Here is an 18,060-nt window from a genome sequence, read left to right on the forward strand (position 1 = left end):
TTTCCATTTCTCTTTGGAAGAGTAAATAAAATTAACTCAATTTCCAGCTGTGGACAGATTGTGGGCAGACAGATAATTACCCTGCCATACCCGTGGGTAGCCAACTTCCCCCACTGTTCAGTAGCATTTGAAATGTTTGCCTTATCTCTCACTGGTTTTGACTTTGTTGGGAAGGACAGAGGTGACATTTATCTCTTAACACAAACATATATTAGTAAGCCATTCTTAGAGATGTGGTTTAAGAGAAGGACTGTAATGCACACATATGGTCAGATATATTACAGCAATTTTAGTGGCAACAAAGACCAGAAATGAATTGTTAGATTTGGAGAGAGTGTGAATGAAAGTTAAAGGATAAATTCAGGTATGTGTCACTATTCTCTCAATGCTAAAAGAAAGCAGAAAAATAATGACCTGTAATTCCAACAGGGAGCAAAGAATCAGACCTTCTACAGACAATAGGGGTGTTTCACCCCATACTCCTCTTTTGATTTCTACATGAAGCCACGCGCTGAATAAGTTCCTGGCACAGTTCTGTCAAATTTCCTGTCATTGTAGCCATTTATTAAATATCTAGGTTTGACAAGAGAAGTGACAAATGAGTATTACATAAAAAGAATGCATTTTGGTATTTTTGGTAGCTTCTTGATACAGCTGCTATGAAATCAACAGGAGATGGTTTCAGCCAGATGGCAATGACTTAAGGATAAGATAACACCACTAGTAAGTAGACACCTATGTGCTACAAAGAGCAGGTGCCTGACCCCAGTCAGGAGATCCAGAACATGTTCTCCCTGGCACCAAGCCACCCTATACAATCAACATATAGAGGGAGGCTACTTTGAAGAGAGATCACAAAAGTCTAAAGTTGGCAAATAGGAAATACTAGGAACAGGGCTGTGCTGGAACTCCTGCCCCTCTCAGAAGCTCAAGTACTGCTCTCCCTTTGGGCTTCAGTCCCAGAGATGGCTGCAGCATGATTAAGCATGGCCTTTTTGTATAATAGCCTAGTGACCAGAGCAGTCAGGGAATAGAAACCTGCATTCCAGCTTCTCCTCAGCCTAAGGAGATTTGATCCCAAAACTTCCATACCCAGCAAGAGTCTCCTATTCAAACCGTAGCTAAGTGTGAAAGGAAAAGAGAGGATAGCAAGAAGATGCTATCTAGCCTTTCTTTTAAAGCTGGGTCACTGCAATCAAAAAGGCAAAAAGCTTGAAGTCAAAGGACAACACAGAAGAGAGCTCTGTGGGGAGAGGGAGAAGTGGAGTCCAGTCCCAGGCTGTTTGTTGTTGTTTTTTAAATTTATTTAATATACAGCAATCACCAGATTAAAAACAGCAACATCTTGTAAGCCTCATTTTATGCAACTAATTACCATTCTTGTAGCTTGCAATATTCTGCATTATAGAAAATGACAGAGAGAGATACATATAATTAGAAAACTGGCCAAACTGACATATTTTGGGATATTTTGGATCATAAGGAGTAACAGAAACTAGTGAGGAAAATAAAATGTGGTTTGCTTTTAAAAAAAAAAAACTGTGAAAATCATCATAAAAATTTTCAATGTTAAAACATTTTCAAAAATTGTGAAATAATACAAAGATTTCTTAATGTGCAAACCACTATGGAATGCTGCTTTAACAATTTGGGATTAGAATAGAAAGAACATATCTGACATGTTAATGCCCAGAAAATTTTGGACAAGCTCTTCTAACAGATTACATTTGATTGCAGTAGAAATTAGTAGCATTCTGTAAGTACAAGTAAAATGTTTAAAAATGTATAAAACTACGTAAAACTGCAGCATGATATCAGTACATTATTTTATTATTATTATCAAGTGATAAATAATGGGAAGGCAGTAAAAATCACTTCACTCTCAATTCTTGACAAGAATACGCAGGTAGTCAAGAAGAATGGAATGGGAAACGCTGTGGTGTCTGAGAGCTGCTTCTGACAGAACGAATTCCAGCACCAAGAGTAGCATTGTAAGTAAAATGTGGAAGACTTTATACAGATTCACAGCCAGTGCAGCAGTAATAATCCTTGACAAGCATTATTTTCTGAACCACTGCTGCCCCTATGCAATGTGTTAAGACAACGAACTTCCAAAACCAATCAGAAGATGTCACAGACGTTACCACTCCACTCCATAACGTGCAGTGCTGAATCAAGGCAGGCCTCAGGGAGACGTTAAACAAGTGGTGGAATACAGCACCCATGCAAAAGAAGCCCTCAGAGGTTTAAACTCTCCCACTTCTGCCCCTGTGACTTGGTCTGACACACAGCCAGCAAGTACTGCAGCTGCTCTTTCTCATACTGTTTGCAAACAAATATGCCCTGTGCATTTAGCGGTTTCTTGTTGCAAAAAAAAAAAAAAAAAAAATTACATTTTCCTCCTGATTAGTAAAAACCTATCCATTGCCTACATTGTAACTAGACATTTTACTTCACCAAGCTTTTTTTTTAACTGTCTTTCAGTGTTGTACACCATTTCAGATTAAAAGAAAGTGAAATTAATATATGTATGTGACATACCTGAGCTTCAGAATTTCTCTGCATTTGTTCCTACTACATAGCTTACATGGGCAACAATGATAATATAATTTACACTGCTTTTTCACCTTTCACACCCATACAGGGTTCTTTAAAGGGCTCTTAGGAACTGATTTTAACCATAAGGGCCCACAGAAAATACAAATCCACTAATCTGATTTTTTGAAAAAAATCCATTCACTTTGGTACATGAAGTTATTTTAAAAGTATTATTTACCAGAAATATGTATGTTATTATTGCAAATGATCACAGGGAATTTGAACAATACAATTTTAAGATGTCTGCTGTATGCCACTCCTGCATAGATGGAGCCAGATATTGCTCCTTGGAAATATTTAGAGTTACCATTAACATAAACATAAGTTAAATATTTTCAACCCCATTTTTTTTTCAATTCCAGAGGGATCCATTCTCCACTAGGACATGACTGCATTGCATACAAGTACATTAAAATGTTGAATGGTTGAGGATGTCAAGAGGTGAGATTCAAGTCTGCACTGAATCTGAAGGCTGAAAGCTTACATTATCTCTAATGTACACTCAGTTTCAAATACATATTTATTGTGAAAAAGGTTCCAGAGCATCATATTCTACATGTACAGTGATAACTTTTAGGATGCATTGGTTTTGTCTTAGCCGTCTTTTTGAAGACTTTGACAGTATTCCTCAACAGACAGGAGTTTGTAGAGCTTGAACCATTGTTTTGATTATAGTTGCAAAGCTTAGAGTGCCGTAATTGAAGGCCAGGAAACGCGAGACTGAGTAAAGGTCTGAATACATTTTACCAAGTGGTATCAGGCATCATTTCAATTGGGCATTTATTACACAATATTACTTATCTCTAGTGCAGTATTTCCTGTGTTTAAAGTAAGAAAATAAGAAACATTACAAACACTGTAGTAAACAAAACCACACACTACACAGACTCTGCTGTTTACATACACAACCATGTCCTAACAAATTAAATCTTTTACATTTCATTAAACCTAAACAAAAAAATTACTTCCTCAAGCAAACCTTCCTCTGCGACCTAAATTATGCAGTAGTTAAAGGCCCAGTGAGTTTACCACTCGCTGTTTCATCTGAGACTGAAAAAATAATGATCAAGTGACTCAGTCTTCTGCTGGTCTCTCTATAACTATACCTGGGAGAAACAATAAATCAGTTATATACATATTAAAAAAAAATGAACATCCTCACGGGTCCAAACCCTCCCAGCCAGCGCACATAGTAACTCTTCTGACCTATTGACTTTAATGACAGTCACAGGCCAGGGCCTAACTGAGGACGTAAACTCATGTATTTATGGTTCAGATCAATGCCATTCTTTGCTTCATAGAGTAAAATTTAGCCAGAAAGGGTTTTATTCAAAACAAATCTGATAAAAGGGAGAATGACAGGAGTGAGACATGGCTCCTCCTCCTCCTGCCACAAAGGATCCTTCCTCACTAGCAGAATCCTCCTCTCCTTCTCCCTCCCTTGGTTTGACAATCGCAGAGTGCCAAGATGTGGAAATCATCCTTCCACTGGTGACATCTGTCTCCCCAAAGAGCTCCGGAGGCAGTTACTGTGATAGCTTTGGAATCTGTCACATGATTAGGTGAATATCGAACAGTCTGGGACGCTACGTTCTCTTAATACTAGTTTCTGTGACTCACATTTTCTTGGCTGGAATTAATGCAATGTATCTTTCTGTTTTGATTCTTTTTGCTAAGAAAGGGAGGAAAAATGTTTAAATAAATTTATGCATGGGACCTGCAGGTTAGGAATGCCTTCTCTTTCATTTACTATCATATATCCATAACTAACAGACAGCAATGTCCAACTATGCATCTGCTGGAATTCATCGTGAAAAGGTTGATGCTTGTAAACATGTAAGAAAGCTTTATGTGCCATTTCTTTGCAGAGGCTTCAGAACACTCACATTAATGAACCATAAAGGAGAAAGATTTTTAAAGACAACAACTCTCCTAAAAAATGACATTTTAAAGGAGTACTGATTAATATCAGAAACAAGCCAGAAGAGTTAAAGAAGTTTTAAATATTATTCTTTTCAGTACAGCTATCAATAGGAAGCTGACAATAGTATTATTGCTATTTACATATTGGTAACACGCTGGTATGAATTTGCATAACGTATTGTGGTTCTATGCTCTAGGGAGTTGCATTGTAACATATTGGTGCTTAATGAACTCTGAAAAAATTGATTTTCCACAGAGTAAATTAAGGAATGCATTATAGCTGTTAAAGCAATCTTAAGGGAAATCTGAGGCTTCCACTGCAGCACCATGCTTAGTAAGTAATAAATTACATGTTATACTTATTTGCCTTAATTCATGCTAATTTTGTCCAATTAATGTATCACAGTAATTCAGAAGCCTGTCACAGGAGAGCTAATTATTTATTGGATTTTTGTGTTCAGCTCCCTAGGAGTCTACTAGCAAACAAACTTGTGACTGTCTTTCTGTTAGGTCCACAATGACATTCTTATGTCTTACTGTGGAAAGAAAAAGAATGCTATTATTTTCTGCTTTAAGTTATAAAAATGGATCATTATTCATGTAAGTTAGTTTTTTGTTTACAAACTGGTGTCACACAGTGACAGACTGCCATACTGTTAGGATGAGAGCCAATGTTTTTCCTCTGCCTGTAAATGCCTGAACATGACATAATTCTTATTAAGGACCATGGTGATACTTTTCAAAACCTGAAAGGTTCTGTTGAGTATGTGTGTAGATTTCAAGAAAAAAACCTTCTAATTCTTTTCATTGGAACCTATGTTTTTCAAAATGCATTGGCTTGAAAAATCAAACATAACATGCCCATAGCAATTGATATCCTTTTACAAAAAATAGATTTTTAACTGTGGCAGAATGTTAATTCACAGCAAAAAATGAATTATTTATGAGATTAATTTGTGCAATTCATACCTATAAATAATATGGCAGTTGCTAAATAATTTGCGGAGTGATGAGATGCAGACATCACAGTTAAACAATAAGAGAGCCACCAGCTGTGAAATACCCACTATCTGCTAGCATTCTGCCATGCACAAGCATTTACAGAAAATTATGTGTTGGGGGTGGAAAGTATTAGATCTGATACTCCGCTTCTTCTCATGGATAGCAGGAGAATACTTGTCAGTTGATTACTGTCTTCTACCCTATGTGAAAAGAAGTGATATTTCTTTAAATGTATAATGCAAAGTGACGTTACCAGCAGGCTACATAAAATCATGTGATGTAACCTGCCAAAATATGATGCACATGACCGACTGTGTCACAAATTTAGAGAGATTTATTCTAGAAGAACTAGTGAGAAAAAAACATATTACCCCTCCTCCTTTTCAGTCAGTTGCCACTGATCTGTGTTTGCCTATAGCCAAGTGAATACTTGGTAGTTCAATAAATGTCTCTGAGCAATATACCATCTTACACTTACTGTAGCTATTATTATCACTTAAAAAGCTTCTGTGAAGTAGTTCATAGTTTTCTACCAACATTCTTCAATCGCTTCATTTCTAACAAGCTCACGAAAACTTGACAAAAAAATTATTTTCCAATCCTTGTGTCTTGGAAAACAGTTGTTTAATTGTTTATGGCATTTAGAATTTGTTCTTTTTTCCTTTTTTCCCCTCTTGATTTATCCAGTCCAGAAAACATCGAGCATATACTTTATTTTAAGCATGTCTTAAATCCCATCAAAGTCAATAGGGGTGATGTCTGAGTATGCCCCAGAGCTTTATATTAAAACCTGGACATTCTGTTCATGGGCAGGGAAATATTAGCACCCCTTCGAAGAATAGCATTGTGTGCGGCAAATCATACCCTGCAGACGTGGTAACTGTTTTATGCACAGTTTGGAAAAAGTGGCAGCTATGCAGAAGAGTAACAAACAACAAAGAAAACCCAAGAATCAAGAAGAAAAGACCTTATGACAATGTCAGGAAATTCTTCCTGGCAGCTAATACATCAGTTTTGAAAGCCCACTTGCCTGGAAACATTGAAAACTTTTTCCACCTCCCAGTCCTTTCTTCCTGTAAGTAGTCTGCATCATTGCCTATATGGAGAAGTTTAAATAGCCTCATGTGCCAAAATCTGCACAACCTGACACCAAAAATCTTCTAAAACACTAATCATATAGAACAGCTGACAGAGGGTTTGCACTGTAAAGTTGTCACACTATGGATATACAGAATAGGAAAAAGTCTAGAAAGTTAAAACACGATTTGGAATCCCTAGTTGAAATGAATGTTTTAAAGTGCCCATGTTTACTTTCTTGTTAAGCTAATATGTTTGCTTCTGCTAGACGTAGCAGAAACTTATACGCTAACTTTTTTGTTACTCTAATATAATATAGGAACTTTAAAACAAAACAAAACAAAACAAAACTTGGAGATGGAAGCCTGGCTGTAAGGAAATGGCTGTTCATTAGAGTCTCCATTTGTAAAAGGGCCTTGACTACACTTGCTCCTTCCTTGTCCTAACCTGCACGGCTGCACAAGGAAGGTAGAGAGGAAGGAGTAATGTACTTTTCTTTCACTTCTCTCTGATTGTTTCAGCTAATAAATGCCCTCCTTTTAAATCCTCTTCTTCCCATTGAAACAGCTGTTTTTCCACTGGTTATTTCTTTGGTGTCTTCCCAAACCATTCAGAGTATGACAAAAGAAATTAAATTTCAAACACCTTTTCCTATCACTGAAATGTATGGAAATCATGAGTCATGCAGCAGTAGGTGGCAAGACTCCTATGAGCATCAACAACCCAAGATTTCATCACAGTCTCCTGTTGCACCAAACATATGTTGATGACAATTTTGGAAATACAGCTTTCCCAAAATCTGTGGTTTTCATCATTCTGTCTGATATCTGACATGTTCTGACACTCTAGGTCTTTGCAACTTGCAGACTTCTCTGCACCTTGAAGACGAGTCTTCATCTCCCTTCTTTCCCCTCCAACATCATTTCCTCCCCAGCAAAGATCAACTGGCGAAGAGTTTCACATCACCCTTTTCAGACTGATGAGATTTTACTGGTCCTTCATCTCCCAGCAAATGGAGAAAGGCCCTTTACCAAGACAGAGACATGTATTTAAGATTACATTTAAAGTGCAGATAATCTGAGTAATCAATGTTTATACAATGTTTCGTGCCATACAGAATGAAGATGATCTGTTATGACAAAAGACCTTCTTTGCCAGACCATGCAAGATATTAACATAGGTGTAATTTTAAGGTACCATTTTTGGAGTAGAGGTAGGAGAAAGATGCACAGAAATGACAGCACATTAAAAAAAAATCTTTCTTTCTTAATTCATTTTTCCTGGTTATAAGAAATAAGCTATAACAAGAATTCTCATCAGAAAAGCAGAGATGGAGCAACTTCATGATGGATGCGTATTTCAGAAGTGTAATGGACAGGACTCTAACTGGAGCGTATAAGAAGTTTAAGCCAGTTGTAACACATTTTTAATGAATTTGGGGAAAGTGCGTTGATGTCATAATCACAATAGTGATATAAAAAGAGAAACTGAGACAACATAAATAACTGAGATTGCAGAAAAAGTGACAGAGAGCAGGGTGGAATTTGAGAGAAGAAGATTCCCCCTGGTAGCAGCCTCTTCCTTCTTTCCTCCCTCAAAGAACCAACAAAAAAGCATTCTATAGATTACAAAGATTCCCAAACCTATCCTCAGAAAACAGTGCTGCTCAAATAACTGGATTCTTTTTAGTCACAGCTGGATGAATGGAGCCCACACAGGTGTCCTTCTTGCAATTCATATTATCATGAACAAAATCAGTGCAGATACCACTAATGAGAGGGAGAGAGAGAGAGAGAGAGAGAAAGATGTGGATACACTCATAAAACTGCATGCTTATACAAATAGCATTAATCTACTTACTGAGTTTAGAAATAGATTATTTGAAAAAATAGAAGGCAAAGATAGCAAGACTTTGAGATGGTAACTAAGTGGCACCTTGGCTTCAATTACATCACTAAATTAAAGCAGAAATCATATAAGGAAAAACCTGACCCATCTCAACATTTTAATTATAAAATCACAAAATCATGCAGATTGGGGAGGAGCTCCAGAGGTCATCTAGTCCAACCTCCTGCTCAAAGCAGATCCAGTTAGATCAGGCTGCTCAGCATCTTATCCAATTGAATTTCAAGTAGCTCCAAGGCAGAGAGTCCACCATCTCCCTGGGCAGCCTGTTCCAATTTTTGACAGCTGTCATGGTGAAAAAAAACATATATCTGTATATCCAATTGAAATTTCCCATGTTCCCAGTTATGTCTGTTGCCTCTTGTCCTATCGCTGTGCACCTCTGGGTAGAGTCTGAGTTCATATTCTCTATATCCTCACGTTCAGTAATTGAAAACATAAATCGTATCCTCACTGTCCCTTGTCACAACCTTTTCCCAGGAATCCCAGACTGATAGGTAATACAAGAAAGAGAGGTAAGGCAGTGGTGTCAATAAACGGTGGATGAAAAAACTGGAAGAAGCTGGTTAGTATCTGAAAAAGTGGTGAGCAAGATTTGGATGCTCTAGTGATGAATGTTCAGCCTGCTGGGGCAGAGCAGAGATTGGAAATGGACAGTCATGACGAGGAAGGAGGTCCTAAGTAGTTTGTTAGAGAGTGAATTGTAACAATAGGGAAGAAAAGGGCAAGGAAACTCCAAGTGTTCATAAAAATGAGGCAGATTATGGCTACAGATAAAAGTTGCACGTAACTACACACCTTGCCTCTTGCTCGCATTTTGTCTTACAACACGCCTGGGTTGTTCTAATGGATACACACCACAGATCTTTTTCCTGATTGACAGTGGTCAGGCAAGGCTAAAAATTCCTGTGACTGCTTCCAGGACTCACCGATGAATACTGTTTCCTCATAAGCGGGTCATAAGTTCAGCCTCATAAGTGGGTCATAAGGTCCTATAGTGTGCATGTGACACCTATATTTCTTTTCCTGCTTCCCTTCTCCCAAGCCCTACCAAAATGACTTAGAACTATTTTTCTTCAATTTGAAAGGTGACTCTCCAATTTTATCCAGAATTTGCAAACAAATAGATTTGCTGGTTGTGATATTATCTAGAAGTATGGCAGAAATAGCGAGGATAGGAAGAGATCTGCTTACTTACCAGTACCCATATTTTTGTAATTTTACTTTTTTTCCATTTAGGAATTCCGGTATATATTTACATGCTTTAGTAGGAAATGGAAAACACAGTAATTGCTTATATACTGTTTGCTGCCACATCGGCACTTGCTGACCTTCTCCAAAAACTCTGTTTCTTGAAAATGATCGTTACATATGTAAATACAGGATCTACAGTAGTCAGCTTCAAAACTTCAGCTCAACAAAATTACTTGTGAATATTCCCACTACAGAAGTTATTTTATATGATGTGTGATTGGCCAGTGGTTTATCGAGGGGTTGCCCCTCTTGTGCTGCTCACACAAATCTCCTTTGTTCAGCATACTGCTGCAGTTCACTGTTCTATTTTCTGTTTCCTATTGTTCTGCTAGGATTAACTGAGGGAGTGCTTTGAGATCTTCCACTGAAATGTATTGCAGAAATGCAAATAAACTACTACCTTACTATTAGATGTAGAGGCTGCTGTATAGCTCTTCCTAGCCATTACATTTACTTTCCATGCCTATCAGTATGCACCCAGAGATTGATAGATGATGGTTTTATAATTCTTAAATAGTTTTTGATATCCTAAACCTATAGAGCCTTCAGACATTTTGTTCAGGAGATTTGGAATACTTAGCCACTTGAAATAAAAAGAGCTTCAATTGGCAGCATTTTAAATCCAAACATTTAAGGCACTGATTTTATTTAGTTTTTCTAAAGTAACTCCTTTAGGAAATTGACTGCTACATTGCTAATTTTAACTTTATTCATTTTAAAGTGCTTCAGGATCCTAGCACAAAGGGCACTGTAAAAATTGCATTGTGCAGTATTAGGTTTGAATAGGATGAGTTACAGAACTGTTTGAGACTTTGAATTTCCAGAATTTAGTTATTACAGAGCTTATAATACTAAAGGTTTCCTAGGTGTGCATTTTATGTTTAGGATTTTTTTTTCTTATTAATCATACTTTTTAAAGAAATATCTATCTACATAATCTGTGACCATAAACTTTAAAATATTTTCTATAGCAAATAATACAGATGTACAGAAAGATTTTACAGAGTGGCTATTCACATCTATATAAATATCATTTAAAAATCAATTTTTCATCACCTTTATCACAGTGGAAATTCAGTTCTTATGCAATAACTCTTTAAAATATTTCCAATGTTAATTATTTTGCAATAGGATACTTCTTTTGCAATAGGATAAATATGCTCCCCTTGTATAGCTCTGTGTACAGAATGTAAAAATCCATGTGAGCTTTATACAGTGAGAGTAAATGGTTGGGTACTCGGAGTAACCAATGCAAAATGAAATAATTTGTATATATTTTGGATTTTAGAACATTTTTAATCTAAGCCATTTGGAGCTTCATGCCCTGCTACAGCACTATTAAACATAAAAATACCACAAAGATTGCAAACACTTTCCTTTGATGAGATTTAAAAATTATTCAGGACTATATCATTACTGAATTCTGTAAAAACTTGATTCGTAATACTTTAAATTTTAAAATAATAATACGGTTCCATGGGTGTCTTTTTCCCATAAATACCCTTTCAAAAATTAGATGGCATAAGTGCACAAATGTGAAAGATATTAAAAAGACTTTGACTTTTCCTCTATATTTTCCAATGGTTTGTCTCAGTCTCATACATAATCTAGCATTCACGGAAAGTGATAAATATCTAACACAAGCAGGCATAGAATTACTTTAAAAGCAGTAAGCAAAACTTGAAAAATATTATGAGTTGAGAGGGAAAAGTAATCAAAAGTATTCAAAAAGGTAAACATTAGCTTTGGAAGAATAAATGGAACTTTCCTTAATTGCTTTTTGAAAACCAGTGGAAAATATTCCTCACTCACCCAGTGGGGTTTTTTTCCTACTTCTCAACAAGGGATAATTTGTGAAGGGATAAGTTAGTGTAGGGAGAACAAGGTGGATGAACTTTAAGCAACATTTTAATAGATATACCACCAAACTTCAGCAGGTCATTGGGGAGGTAGATCGATAGAATGTATGTTATCGCTAACATCAAAAAGAATATATCTATCACAGAAAAAAACCAAACTATTTAAAAATTTAAAGCATTATCTATAGCATTTTTATTCAAAGCCTTTTTTTTTCTTTTTCTTTTTTTTTTTTTTTTTTTGAACAATCGTGTTTGCTTGCACGCTTCTTTGACAACAGTAAGTTTGGACTTTAATCCCACAACCCTTAGTCTCACCATCAAAGTACTGCATGGACTTTTTAAATTCCATGTGTAAATGGATTTGATATGCACTTCAGTTCTCTTTAAAATATATATGCATTAAAATAAAGATACTTTAGCTCTAAAAAAGAGGGATGAGCACAGCCACCCTAAAGCCAAACACAAGACGGAGAAGTCAAACAATAGTATACATTTTTACTCTTATGCTCTGTACATAAAAATGCATGATTATCACACACACAAAAAAAACCACTGCATAACATTTATCATATCCTATATGCCTGAGCCAGACCTAAAAGAAATTGAAATCAATAGGTATCTTCCCATTGGTCTCAATATTTCTTGGAGCAGGTCCTTTCTATATTTCCAGTGTCCTTCATTCTTATACTATAGGTCCACCTTTTTCCTTCCTCACTGAGACCAAGGAAAACAGCAGTTTTATCATCGCTCACTTGTTCAGTGCCAAAGTACAGTAGGCACTTCACTGCTGAACAGAAAGAGCAGAGTTTGTCCTAAGATACCCATTGACTTGAACAGCACAGGGCCTATAAAGACTTTTCTAGCCTGTGAGCGTATTGCAAAACAAGGCCTCTGTGCCAGAAAAAATATAGGTGAGATCAGTCAATAATAGGGAGGTAACACAAACCAAAAGCATCGCCTAAAGTTGTGAATTACTCTGTTTGTAACATTCACATCCTGGTGTTCGTCAAGAGACCATAAGACAGGGAGATGAGACATTCTGAGTGAAAAAAAAACCCTGCAAATTTGTGACAATTCTGTGATAACCACTAGAGGTAATTAAGACCTGTGATGTGTTCTACAGCTTTAACTGTATAATAGTCTGATTAATCTAAATTAACTTAATCTAATAAACTAATTAAGCTTCCAGTAGTGAAATTTGCAGTGGTTTAGAAAAGAAGAAAACTGTTTCTCCCTTCTTGTAAGCTGTACAATAGCTGCTCTTTTCATTTAATAAATTAAAATTTAAATATAAGTGAGAATGTTTTTCATACCTGTGGGGAAAATCTTTCATAAAATATAATCTTATTTTTCAATGAAAAGTCAAATTTTGTATGGGAAGCAGACACTTTGAAAATAAAATGATTTAATTGATGCCTTGATTTTTCTATCAAAATAGTTTTGGTTTAGTATATCGGGTTTTGTGTATATCAGTGTTGCTTTTCCTGCATGTATTTACACAAAACAATTAACATTTACAATAAAATCATTTATGTTCATTGCATTTAGCATTTTAAGGGTGAACTTGGCTAGAAGTTTTATTTGTCGTGGTTATTTAGGACTGGATTACAAAACTTACCATTTTTTTCCCCTTGAAGTTGGGATACAAGGTAGAATACTCTAATAAATTCATTGAAACACATTTACAATCAGAATTAGTCAGAAAATTTCTTCCATGGAAAACTTCTCAATTTGGAGGCAAAATATAAGAAATAGAACAATTTTTATATGGACATCCTGCCATGGTGTCTGCTAGGAGTTGTGCTCCAACTCTCCTTTGCTGGGGGTTGCATGCTCGAAATATTGAATGTACAATACTAGTCTTTCTCAGATAATCTGCCTAAAGAAAATCCCTGAAGGACGTAATGTAGTTAGGGAATGCAACCCATTCACTAGTAAAAAGAGATGGGGAAAAATGACTTACAGTTCTCCTAATCACCATGCCAAAAGTACCAGTATGGAAGCATTCCAGTTTTCTGATACTTGGTTTTGAAACTATTTCGTAATACAAAAAGCAGATACCTCACATGAATAAAGAAATGGGTTTAGCTCAAAACCCAGTTAGCAACTGAAAACAAAAAACAGTGGAATATGTAACTCCTGACACTCCTCTGACCCAAGATTCTCCTCTTCTAAGACACAATTCATCTAAAACAGGTCAAGTGAATTGCATCCAAAAGGCATCTGTCACTCTCCACTGATTGCCAGCAATCTTGAGGTAATTCATTGAGATGTAGATCTCTGATACTAGATGAGATCAATCCCAACCCCGGTCTTTAGTCACATATATTATAGAATATTGTTCTAGTGGCAAGGAAGAAGAAAAGGGAAAGAAAGCCTGTTGTTCCATTCTTCTAAGCTGTACAATAGTTCTCAGAAATCTTCTACAGCAGGATATGGCTCATTGCTATGCTACAGTCAGGTACAACTGATGATAGACTCCTGTTCTTGTTCTGCAGTGATAACATGCAGCTCCTGGAGCATTGCACTGACGGGTCACAGAGCATCAGCTGCAGCAGCAGCATTGTATGTGGTACAAGCCATTGATAGCTGAATGAGTTTGAGCCAGTTTAAGGTTATATTTCACATAAATTGTCAGTTCTCTCTTTAGCAAATTACTGGCATCTGTCATTTGACTAGGTGCTCAGATTTCAACTATGTCCAAAAAAAAGCACCTTAGAAATGAGGAGAGTTCTGGAAGGGCTGCAAAGAAAACAACAGCCTTTTGTGTTGCCATAGAGGAAGAGAAGCACGATAAAAGCAGTCATCAGCCAGCATTGCTTTTGTCTAACACATTTAGGTAAGACAGTGTAATCACCTTAAGTATAGACCTATTGGTGCCATTCCTTCAAGGACATAGTCAAATGAGGGGCTCCAGCTGCTACGAATTCAGATTAGGCAGTTTTTTTCCCCTCTCTCTCCTGAGCTCTTTTCATCCACACCTTGAGGCTATTTCACAGTATGACTGTTGAGTCTCCGTTAGGAGACTTTCACACTATTTTCCGAAGAATGGTGAAACAGAAATCTCCAGTCACATTTCTTCTCTGTACTTTCCTCTCCCTCCCACAAAAATTTCATCAAAGTCACGCTTACATATTATAAAAGATCACAACACAGTAGTCTTGTTCTGAATAGGATTTTTGGCTCAATATTCTTGTTCAGCTCAGTGAAGTAAATATTAATATTATGTATGTACCTTTTGATATATTCCTGTAATTCTAATTAACTAAACTGAAATTGTGAGTTTCAAAAAATATCAGCCTGTGGTCTGTATTCACATCTCAGCTACAACACTTTAAATCTACAGTGACTTCTTTGAAGTCAGTGGCTTCAGTCCAGTGTAAATGAGATCAGAGTCTACTCTGTGACCCTAAAGATTCTTCTAGCTAGAAGGACTCCATCTGTAATTGTACTTTGTGGCACATTACAGTGCAGGCATTCAATTTTGCTGCAAAAACTCGTTCTCAGAGCAGGAGTAGAACACCCACTGTTCAGGTTCTTCACACCTAAACCACTAGCATAAACTCTACTACTTTTCCCCCTGTTGAACTTTGCATTCCTTTCTTTAAACCAATATTTTAGTAAAAGAATTTAGAGATATTTTGATATCAAAATATGTAAAAAAGAGACATATGAATCAAGCTTCTGACGCACAGCAGATACTTGTAAAGACAAGCATTAGTAAATAAGTATATTTTAAACCCTTTCAACACCACCAATCAGCTGTTCTCATGCCTATACAATTCAAATCATAGAAAACAGGGCTGCAAAGACCTGGAGAGATGATTCAGTTTGTCCCTCACTACAAAGGAGAGTTCGCCTCTATATTAGACCATTTCTGACCATACCTAGGAGGATCAACCAAGACATTTAAGACAGCTTTCTTAATATAGCTTGTCTTTACCACAGCATGAAGGTATGCAGAAAGTCTCATTTTTAATATTGCCAGGAGCCCAGTCCTACCATAAAATGATAGGGTCAATAAACATATATGTGGCACATAAAATGCTAGATTTATGAATGCAAATAAAATATTAGATGCCTAAAAGATCGTGTATGTGTGCAAATTCCAGTTTGAAAATTTCTATATCTGCACATAAGGCCTGATTCAGCACCCACTGAAAGAGCAGGAATCTTCCCATTAACATTCATGGACTTTGGAGCAAGCCCTTAACCAGCCCCTGTGTGGAATAATTGTATGCACAATTGTAAGCGTGTAATATTTCATACAAATTTGAAAACATAAAGTTCATTTATTTGAAAATCTGGTCCACAAATGAACACAAACCAGCATAAATATTAGAAGAAAATTTCTCCAGCTGAATTAAACCAGCTTTCTTAAGAAACCTATTAATTAAAATCATCACTGATGAACGTAAGAGTGTTTTTCCCTCTTCTCTCACACAATTTCATTGCATAGTATTTCATACACCTGAATAACTAGCAGTTTCTTCATGCAGCTCTAATAACAGCTCTTAAGGCTACAAGGACAACTCACATAAAAAATTTAGACATCTTCAGAGAACCTCTAAAAACACTCAATCTTTGTTTTACTTGTTGTTTCTTAACCAACAACCTTTTACCATTCTGAATATTTACTGTACAATAGAGATATTATTAGTTACCCCTCAGACTCTACCTTATCTTTTACTGTAAACCTCTTAGGCAGTGCATTCACGTTTCATGTCTTTTCACAGTGCAGTTCACTTGGAGACAAAAGCAAGAGGAATTTGTTTCACTTGAGCTATTTCTTTTTAACGGACACTTTCCAGCTCACTTGCAGAAGTTGCCAAAAGAAATCAAGAGTTGAGATTAGTATTTTTTTCCAAGATCTTAAACATCAGCAAGGTTGTGGGGATTTTTAAATTTATTTATCCTTGATCAAAGTATCATTAAAATATTTGCTAATTGAGGGGCTGTGTTCAATCGGACAAACTTAATAAACACCTCTAAATCCAAGATGTCATCGTCAGACCTTAAATTTGTCCTGCTGGAAACTGCTTCCAAGTTTGACACTTATCCAACCACTGCTATTGAATTAATTCATTTGTTTTGCTAGAAAAACAATAAAAGACCAACTATGCAAGACTAATTATTGGTCTCAGGTTAGGCATTCTAGACACATAGCTGAAATTTCATCTGTTTACATGCTACCCAAATCTAGTGTTATTGCAGAGGCAACATACTATATAATATATGATTAGGAAATGTTTTATCCAAATATTTTTAAATACACTACTAAAAATATCGATGCTAAATATTTCTTTAAACCTTTCATATGTATGTTGCTTACACATAATAAAACATGAAATCCCACCCAGTCAGAATTTAACCAATTTAAAATTGTACATAGACTTTTAAGTATTTATTATACATTATATACCATATAATGCCTAAATTATACACTATCTAAAGGACTCAAAGATGATTACTGCCTTGCTATACAAAACAATGTATAAGCAGAGGTGGACCCAGTAACTGATTAAAACCTCAGTATTAGAGGCCTGTTTCATTAAGAACTTGTAATGCACCATTTGGCTGTGGCTTTCCATTACAGAACCACTGAAAACATATGACAATTATTCTATGCCTCATTCTACCCTATCTGTAGCCCTTGCACAAAATCTGGTCACAAAGGGACTTCTTGTACTCATGAAGCCCAAAGATTCAATTGTTCCTCTTGTCTCCAAATGGGGAAGAAGTGAAGGCACTCTCCAATGTAGGTCTTAGCACTGTATAAGCAGAGAACAGAAAAAGCACTGTACCAACTCCAAAGGTGGTGCTACAGCTATTTTCACAACACATTCTCCAAAGCTCCAAGAGATAATCACCTACCTCCAGGCACTCTTGTTAGCAAGAGCTGATCCACTGGCTAAAAACTGTTATCAAGGTCATAATTTGCAAAAGCACTTTGATATTTTCTGGGTTAAAACATTCTATATAAATGTACAATATTTTCAGAATTGTCAAGCAACAACAGGAGCAGAGCTAGAAAATTACTTAAAGGTCAAATACACAACCCTGTTGTGCCTCTGTCATGTTCTGTCAGAAGAGAGTGAAATAACCATTCGTTCTGCACATTTTACAGTTACTGAACCTTTCTTTCAAGAGTAAACCACTATGAACTGGTTTTGGATATATATTACTGTGAATATGTAGATCAAAAAAATTCTATAGAACATAATAGTTACAATATTTGAAAATATAATGTATTCTTTGAAAAAGAGTGTAAGTACTTAACACAATAGGTTTCCATAATTTATTTTAAGATTTGAGACCAGATTGTGCAAGATGGATTTCAGCAGTGGAAAGTATTATCACTGGCATTTCTTCCAAACTGGGATGATGGATTTTCTCTGGTAGAGGTCTGCACTGAGCAGTATTGTCAACATTCCCACCATGA

This window comes from Dromaius novaehollandiae, chromosome 1 (genome assembly GCF_036370855.1).
Source record: "Dromaius novaehollandiae isolate bDroNov1 chromosome 1, bDroNov1.hap1, whole genome shotgun sequence".
Taxonomy (NCBI): domain Eukaryota; kingdom Metazoa; phylum Chordata; class Aves; order Casuariiformes; family Dromaiidae; genus Dromaius; species Dromaius novaehollandiae.